Source organism: Aquarana catesbeiana, linkage group LG06 (assembly GCF_042186555.1).
Source record: "Aquarana catesbeiana isolate 2022-GZ linkage group LG06, ASM4218655v1, whole genome shotgun sequence".
In the NCBI taxonomy this organism is placed as follows: Eukaryota; Metazoa; Chordata; class Amphibia; order Anura; family Ranidae; genus Aquarana; species Aquarana catesbeiana.
In genome coordinates, this window is record NC_133329.1 from 12,115,721 (window position 1) to 12,125,924 (window position 10,204).

Consider the following 10,204-nt stretch of genomic DNA (forward strand, 5'->3'; position numbering starts at 1 on the left):
GGGGCTAGGGAAGGAGTCACTGATGCCATTGAGCCGAGGGAAGAGGCCGCGTTGGCAGCTGCTTTGCCAGACAAAGTACCCTGAGCATGGGTGAGAGAGGATGAGGAGGATGAGGATGGCTTGGTCATCCACATGGCCAGCTGCTGAAAAAAAGGCCAAGCGTGTCCCATGGCCACGTGCTGATGAGGATGCACCGTGTCCACGACCAGCACTGTTGCCTCTAGACACAGAGCCTGCTTGCCCTCTTTTATTGGCATGTGACTGTCCGCCGCTCCTTGTTGGCCTAACAGACATACTAATGGCCTGCAGTGAGATGTAGCTGCACTAAGCTGGGATATATATATATATATATATATATATATATATATTGATACTGCAGCTAGCAAAATCAACTGCCTGCCTGTAGTATAAGAACACCACCAATCTTCTACAGGTAGCTTTAGCTGAACACTGTGCAGAGGTCGCACTACACTAACTTGTAGCTTTAGCTGAACACTGTGCAGAGGACGCACTACGCCAACGTTAAAGGATCAGGAAAACACCACCAACCTTCTAAAGGTAGCTTTAGCTGAACACTGTTTTGAGGACGCACTACACTAACAAGTAAATAATGTAGCTGCCTGCGGTAGTGATAGGATCAGGAAAACACTACCAACCTTCTACAGGTAGATTTAGCTGCACACTGTGCAGAGGTCGCACTACACTAATCTGTAAATAATGTAGCTGCCTGCGGTAGTGATAAGATCAGGAAAACACCACCAACCTTCTACAGATAGCTTTAGCTGAACACTGTGCAGAGGTTGCAATTAACTATTGTGTAAATAATGTAGCTGCCTGTGGTAGTGATAGGATCAGGAAAACACCGCCAACCTTCTACAGGTAGCTTTAGCTGAACACTGTGCAGAGGTCACATTACACTAACATGTAAATAATCTAGCTGCCTGCGGTAGTGATAAGATCAGGAAAAAAACCACCAACCTTCTACAGGTAGATTTAGCGGAACACTGTGCAGAGGTCGCACTACATTATCGTGTAAATAATTTAGCTGCCTGCGGTAGTGATAGGATCAGGAAAACACCACCAATCTTCTACAGGTAGCTTTAGCTGAACACTGTGCAGAGGTCGCACTACATTATCATGTAAATAATTTAGCTGCCTGCGGTAGTGATAGGATCAGGTGAACACCACCAATCTTCTACAGGTAGCTTTAGCTGAACACTGTGCAGAGGTCGCACTACATTTTCGTGTAAATAATTTAGCTGCCTGCGGTAGTGATAGGATCAGGTAAACACCACCAACCTTCTACAGGTAGCATTAGCTGAACACTGTGCAGAGGTCGCACTACACTAACTTGTAGCTTTAGCTGAACACTGTGCACTGCATTAACTTGTAGCTTTAGCTGAACACTGTGAGGAGGATGCACTACACTAACTTGTAGCTTTAGCTGAACACTGTGAGGAGGATGCACTACACTAACTTGTAGCTTTAGCTGAACACTGTTATAAGGATACACTACACTTACTTGTAGCTTTAGCTGAACACTGTGCAGAGGTTGCACTACACTAACTTGTAGCTTTAGCTGAACACTGTGAGGAGGATGCACTACACTAACTTGTAGTTTTAGCTGAACACTGTGCAGAGGTCGCACTACACTAACTTGTACCTTTAGCTGAACACTGTGCAGAGGTTGCACTACACTAACTTGTAGCTTTAGCTGAACACTGTGAGGAGGACGCACTACACTAACTTGTAGCTTTAGCTGAACACTGTGCAAAGGTCGCACTACACTAACTTGTAGCTTTAGCTGAACACTGTGCAGAGGTCGCACTACACTAACTTGTAGCTTTAGCTGAACACTGTGAGGAGGACGCACTACACTAACTTGTAGCTTTAGCTGAACACTGTGCAGAGGTCGCACTACACTAACTTGTAGCTTTAGCTGAACACTGTGCACTACACTAACTTGTAGCTTTAGCTTAACACTGTGCAGAGGTCGCAGTACACTAACTTGTAGCTTTAGCTGAACACTGTGCACTACACTAACTTGTACCTTTAGCTGAACACTGTTCAGAGGACGTACTACACTAACTTGTAGCTTTAGCTGAACACTGTGAGGAGGACGCATTACACTAACTTGTAGCTTTAGCTGAACACTGTGCAGAGGTTGCACTACACTAACTTGTAGCTTTAGCTGAACACTGTGAGGAGGACGCACTACACTAACTTGAAGCTTTAGCTGAACACTGTGCATTACACTAACTTGTAGCTTTAGCTGAACACTGTGAGGAGGACGCACTACACTAACTTGTAACTTTATCTGAACACTGGGAAGAGGTCGCACTACACTAACTTGTAGCTTTAGCTGAACACTGTTCAGAGGATGCACTACACTAACTTGTAGCTTTAGCTGAACACTGTGCAGAGGTCGCACTACACTAACTTGTAGCTTTAGCTGAACACTGTGCAATACATTAACTTGTAGTAGCTTTATCTGAACACTGTTCAGAGGACGCACTACACTAACTTGTAGCTTTAGTTGAACACTGTGCAGAGGTCGCACTACACTAACTTGTAGCTTTAGCTGAACACTGTGCAGAGGTCGCACTACACTAACTTGTAGCTTTAGCTGAACACTGTGCACTACACTAACTTGTAGCTTTAGCTGAACACTGTGCAGAGGTCGCACTACACTAACTTGTAGCTTTAGCTGAACACTGTGCACTACACTAACTTGTACCTTTAGCTGAACACTGTTCAGAGGACGCACTACACTAACTTGTAGCTTTAGCTGAACACTGTGAGGAGGACGCATTACACTAACTTGTAGCTTTAGCTGAACGCTGTGCAGAGGTTGCACTACACTAACTTGTAGCTTTAGCTGAACACTGTGAGGAGGACGCACTACACTAACTTGAAGCTTTAGCTGAACACTGTGCATTACACTAACTTGTAGCTTTAGCTGAACACTGTGAGGAGGACACACTACACTAACTTGTAGCTTTATCTGAACATTGGGCAGAGGTCGCACTACACTAACTTGTAGCTTTAGCTGAACACTGTTCAGAGGATGCACTACACTAACTTGTAGCTTTAGCTGAACACTGTGCAGAGGTCACACTACACTAACTTGTAGCTTTAGCTGAACACTGTGCAATACATTAACTTGTAGCTTTATCTGAACACTGTTCAGAGGACGCACTACACTAACTTGTAGCTTTAGCTGAACACTGTGCAGAGGTCGCACTACACTAACTTGTAGCTTTAGCTGAACACTGTGCAGAGGTCGCACTACACTAACTTGTAGCTTTAGCTGAACACTAGGGATGAGCCGAACACCCCCCTGTTCGGTTCGCACCAGAACATGCGAACAGGAAAAAAGTTTGTTCGAACACGCGAACACCGTTAAAGTCTATGGGACAAGAACATGAATAATCAAAAGTGCTAATTTTAAAGGCTAATATGCAAGTTATTGTCATAAAAGTGTTTGGGGACCTGGGTCCTGCCCCAGGGGACATGGATCAATGCAAAAAAAAGTTTTAAAAACAGCCGTTTTTTCAGGAGCAGTGATTTTAATAATGCTTAAAGTCAAACAATAAAAGTGTAATATCCCTTTAAATTTCGTACCTGGGGGGTGTCTATAGTATGCCTGTAAAGGGGCGCATGTTTCCTGTGTTTAGAACAGTCTGACAGCAAAATGACATTTTGAAGGAAAAAACTCATTTAAAACTACCCGCGGCTATTGCATTGCCGACAATACACATAGAAGTTCATTGATAAAAACGGCATGGGAATTCCCCAAAGGGGAACCCCGAACCAAAATTTAAAAAAAAAAATGACGTGGGAGTCCCCCTAAATTCCATACCAGGCCCTTCAGGTCTGGTATGGATATTAAGGGGAACCCCAGCCAAAATTTTTTTTTAAAAATGACGTGGGGTTCCCCCTAAATTCCATACCAGACCCTTCAGGTCTGGTATGGATTTTAAGGGGAACCCCGCGCCAAAAAAAAAAAAAAAAAAATGGCATGCGGTCCCCCCAAAAATCCATACCAGACCCTTATCCGAGCACGCAACCTGGCAGGCCGCAGGAAAAGAGGGGGGGACGAGAGTGCGCCCCCCCCCTCCTGAACCGTACCAGGCCACATGCCCTCAACATTGGGAGGGTGCTTTGGGGTAGCCCCCCAAAACACCTTGTCCCCATGTTGATGAGGACAAGGGCCTCATCCCCACAACCCTGGCCGGTGGTTGTGGGGGTCTGCGGGTGGGGGGCTTATCGGAATCTGGAAGCCCCCTTTAACAAGGGGACCCCCAGATCCTGGCCCCCCCCTGTGTGAAATGGTAAGGGGGTACAAAAGTACCCCTACCATTTCACTAAAAAACTGTCAAAAATGTTAAAAATGACAAGAGACAGTTTTTGACAATTCCTTTATTTAAATACTTCTTCTTTCTTCTATCTTCCTTCATCTTCTGGTTCTTCTGGTTCTTCTGGCTCTTCTGGTTCTTCCTCCGGCGTTCTCGTCCAGCATCTCCTCCGCGGCGTCTTCTATCTTCTTCTCCTCGGGCCGCTCCGCACCCATGGCATGGGGGGAGGCTCCCGCTCTTCTCTTCTTCTTCATCTTCTTCTCTTCTTCTTTTCTTCTCTTCTTCATTTTCTTCTCCGGGCCGCTCCTCACACATGCTAGCATGGCGGGAGGCTCCCGCTGTGTGACGGCGCTCCTCGTCTGACAGTTCTTAAATAATGGGGGGCGGGGACACCCGGTGACACCGCCCCCCTCTGACGCACGGTGACTTGACGGGACTTCCCTGTGGCATTCCCCATGACGTCACAGGGAAGTCCCGTCAAGTCACCGTGCGTCAGAGGGGGGCGGGGTCACCGGGTGGCCCCGCCCCCCGTTATTTAAGAACTGTCAGACGAGGAGCGCCGTCACACAGCGGGAGCCTCCCGCCATGCTAGCATGTGTGAGGAGCGGCCCGGAGAAGAAAATGAAGAAGAGAAGAAAAGAAGAAGAGAAGAAGATGAAGAAGAAGAGAAGAGCGGGAGCCTCCCCCCATGCCATGGGTGCAGAGCGGCCCGAGGAGAAGAAGATAGAAGACGCCGCGGAGGAGATGCTGGACGAGAACGCCGGAGGAAGAACCAGAAGAGCCAGAAGAACCAGAAGAACCAGAAGATGAAGGAAGATAGAAGAAAGAAGAAGTATTTAAATAAAGGAATTGTCAAAAACTGTCTCTTGTCATTTTTAACATTTTTGACAGTTTTTTAGTGAAATGGTAGGGGTACTTTTGTACCCCCTTACCATTTCACACAGGGGGGGGGCCGGGATCTGGGGGTCCCCTTGTTAAAGGGGGCTTCCAGATTCCGATAAGCCCCCCGCCCGCAGACCCCCACAACCACCGGCCAGGGTTGTGGGGATGAGGCCCTTGTCCTCATCAACATGGGGACAAGGTTTTTTGGGGGGCTACCCCAAAGCACCCTCCCAATGTTGAGGGCATGTGGCCTGGTACGGTTCAGGAGGGGGGGGCCGCACTCTCGTCCCCCCCTCTTTTCCTGCGGCCTGCCAGGTTGCATGCTCGGATAAGGGTCTGGTATGGATTTTTGGGGGGACCCCACGCCGTTTTTTTTTTTTTTTTTTGGCCGGGGTTCCCCTTAATATCCATACCAGACCTGAAGGGCCTGGTATGGAATTTAGGGGGACTCCCACGTCATTTTTTTTTTAAATTTTGGTTTGGGGTTCCCCTTTGGGGAATTCCCATGCCGTTTTTATCAATGAACTTCCATGTGTATTGTCGGCAATGCAATAGCCGCGGGTAGTTTTAAATGAGTTTTTTCCTTCAAAATGTCATTTTGCTGTCAGACTGTTCTAAACACGGGAAACATGCGCCCCTTTACAGGCATACTATAGACACCCCCCAGGTACGAAATTTAAAGGGATATTACACTTTTATTGTTTGACTTTAAGCATTATTAAAATCACTGCTCCTGAAAAAACGGCCGTTTTTAAAACTTTTTTTGCATTGATCCATGTCCCCTGGGGCAGGACCTGGGTCCCCAAACACTTTTTATGACAATAACTTGCATATTAGCCTTTAAAATAAGCACTTTTGATTTCTCCCATAGACTTTTAAAGGGTGTTCCGCGGCATTCGAATTTGCCGCGAACACCCCAAATTGTTCGCTGTTCGGCGAACTTGCGAACAGCCAATGTTCGAGTCGAACATGAATTCGACTCGAACTCGAAGCTCATCCCTACTGAACACTATGTAGTACACTAACTTGTAGCTTTAGCTGAACACTGTTCAGAGGACGCACTACACTAACTTGTAGCTTTAGCTGAACACTGTGCAGAGGTCGCACTACACTAACTTGTAGCTTTAGCTGAACACTGTGAGGAGGACGCACTACACTAACTTATAGCTTTAGCTTAACACTGTGAGGAGGACGCACTACACTAACTTGTAGCTTTAGCTGAACACAGTTCAGTGGACGCACTACACTAACTTGTAGCTTTAGCTGAACACTGTGCACTACACTAACTTGTAGCTTTAGCTGAACAATGTTCAGTGAGCGCACTACACTAACTTGTAGCTTTAGCTGAACACTGTGCAGAGGTCGCACTACACTAACTTGTAGCTTTAGCTGAACACTGTGCAGTACACTAACTTGTAGCTTTAGCTGAACACTGTGCAGAGGTTGCACTACACTAACTTGTAGCTTTAGCTGAACATTGTGAGGAGGACGCACTACACTAACTTGAAGCTTTAGCTGAACACTGTGCATTACACTAACTTGTAGCTTTAGCTTAACACTGTGAGGAGGACGCACTACACTAACTTGTAGCTTTAGCTGAACACTGTGCAGAGGTTGCACTACGCTAACTTGTAGTTTTAGCTGAACACTGTGAGGAGGACACACTACACTAACTTGTAGCTTTAGCTGAACACTGCGCACTACACTAACTTGTAGCTTTAGCTGAACACTGTTCAGAGGACGCACTGCACTAACTTGTAGCTTTAGCTGAACACTGTGCAGAGGTCACACTACACTAACTTGTAGCTTTAGCTGAACACTGTGCACTACACTAACTTGTAGCTTTAGCTGAACACTGTGCACTACACTAACTTGTAGCTTTAGCTGAACACTGTTCAGAGGACACACTACACTAACTCGTAGCTTTAGCTGAACACTGTGCAGAGGTCGCACTACACTAACTTGTAGCTTTAGCTGAACACTATACTAACTTGTAGCTTTAGCTGAACACTGTGAGGAGGATGCACTACACTAACTTGAAGCTTTAGCTGAACACTGTGCATTACACTAACTTGTAGCTTTAGCTGAACAATGTGAGGAGGACGCACTACACTAACTTGTAGCTTTATCTGAACACTGTGCAGAGGTCGCACTACACTAACTTGTAGCTTTAGCTGAACACTGTTCAGAGGATGCACTACACTAACTTGTAGCTTTAGCTGAACACTGTGCAGAGGTCGCACTACACTAACGTGTAGCTTTAGCTGAACACTGTGCAATACATTAACTTGTAGCTTTATCTGAACACTGTTCAGAGGACGCACTACACTAACTTGTAGCTTTAGCTGAACACTGTGCAGAGGTCGCACTACACTAACTTGTAGCTTTAGCTGAACACTGTGCAGAGGTCGCACTACACTAACTTGTAGCTTTATCTGAACACTGTGTACTACACCAACTTATAGCTTTAGCTGAACACTGTTCAGAGGACGCACTACACTAACTTGTAGCTTTAGCTGAACACTGTGCAGAGGTCGCACTACACTAACTTGTAGCTTTAACTGAACACTGTGAGGAGGACGCACTACACTAACTTGTAGCTTTAGCTGAACACTGTGCAGAGGTCGCACTACACTAACTTGTAGCTTTAGCTGAACACAGTTCAGTGGACGCACTACACTAACTTGTAGCTTTAGCTGAACACTGTGCACTACACTAACTTGTAGCTTTAGCTGAACAATGTTCAGTGGGCGCACTACACTAACTTGTAGCTTTAGCTGAACACTGTGCAGAGGTCGCACTACACTAACTTGTAGCTTTAGCTGAACACTGTGCACTACACTAATTTGTAGCTTTAGCTGAACACTGTTCAGAGGATGCACTACACTAACTTGTAGCTTTAGCTGAACACTGTGCAGAGGTCGCACTACACTTACTTGTAGCTTTAGCTGAACACTGTGAGGAGGACGCACTACACTAACTTGTAGCTTTAGCTGAACACTGTGCAGAGGTCACACTACACTAACTTGTAGCTTTAGCTGAACACTGCGCACTACACTAACTTGTAGCTTTAGCTGAACACTGTGCAGAGGTCGCACTACACTAACTTATAGCTTTAGCTGAACACTGTGAGGAGGACGCACTACACTAACTTGTAGCTTTAGCTGAACACAGTTCAGTGGACGCACTACACTAACTTGTAGCTTTAGCTGAACACTGTGCACTACACTAACTTGTAGCTTTAGCTGAACAATGTTCAGTGGGCGCACTACACTAACTTGTAGCTTTAGCTGAACACTGTGCAGAGGTCGCACTACACTAACTTGTAGCTTTAGCTGAACACTGTGCACTACACTAACTTGTAGCTTTAGCTGAACACTGTTCAGAGGATGCACTACACTAACTTGTAGCTTTAGCTGAACACTGTGCAGAGGTCACACTACACTAACTTGTAGCTTTAGCTGAACACTGCGCACTACACTAACTTGTAGCTTTAGCTGAACACTGTGCAGAGGTTGCACTACACTAACTTGTAGCTTTAGCTGAACACTATACTAACTTGTCGCTTTAGCTGAGCACTGTGCACTACACTAACTTGCAGCTTTATCTGAACTCTGTGAGGAGGACGGACTACACTAACTTGTACCTTTAGCTGAACAATGTGCAGAGGTTGCACTACACTAACTTGCAGCTTTAGCTGAACACTGTGAGGAGGACGCACTACACTAACTTGTAGTTTTAGCTGAACACTGTTCAGTGGACGCACTACACTAACTTGCAGCTTTAGCTGAACACTGTGCAGAGGTCGCACTACACTAACTTGTAGCTTTAGCTTAACACTGTGAGGAGGACGCACTACACTAACTTGTAGCTTTAGCTGAACACTGTGCAGAGGTCGCACTACACTAACTTATAGCTTTAGCTGAACATTGTGAGGAGGACACACTACACTAACTTGTAGCTTTAGCTGAACACAGTTCAGTGGACGCACTACACTAACTTGTAGCTTTAGCTGAACACTGTGCACTACACTTACTTGTAGCTTTAGCTGAACAATGTTCAGTGGGCGCACTACACTAACTTGTAGCTTTAGCTGAACACTGTGCAGAGGTCGCACTACACTAACTTGTAGCTTTAGCTGAACACTGTGCACTACACTAACTTGTAGCTTTAGCTGAACTCTGTTCAGAGGATGCACTACACTAACTTGTAGCTTTAGCTGAACACTGTGCAGAGGTCGCACTACACTTACTTGTAGCTTTAGCTGAACACTGTGAGGAGGACGCACTACACTAACTTGTAGCTTTAGCTGAACACTGTGCAGAGGTCACACTACACTAACTTGTAGCTTTAGCTGAACACTGCGCACTACACTAACTTGTAGCTTTAGCTGAACACTGTTCAGAGGACGCACTACACTAACTTGTAGCTTTAGCTGAACACTGTGCAGAGGTCGCACTAGACTAACTTGTAGCTTTAGCTGAACACTGTGCACTACACTAACTTGTAGCTTTAGCTGAACACTGTGCACTACACTAACTTGTAGCTTTAGCTGAACACTGTTCAGAGGACACACTACACTAACTTGTAGCTTTAGCTGAACGCTGTGCAGAGGTCGCACTACACTAACTTGTAGCTTTAGCTGAACACTATACTAACTTGTAGCTTTAGCTGAACACTGTGCACTACACTAACTTGTAGCTTTATCTGAACTCTGTGAGCAGGATGGACTACACTAACTTGTAGCTTTAGCTGAACACTGTGAGGAGGACGCATTACACTAACTTGTAGCTTTAGCTGAACACTGTGCAGAGGTTGCACTACACTAACTTGTAGCTTTAGCTGAACACTGTGAGGAGGACGCACTACACTAACTTGAAGCTTTAGCTGAACACTGTGCATTACACTAACTTGTAGCTTTAGCTGAACACTGTGAGGAGGACACACTACTCTAACTTGTAGCT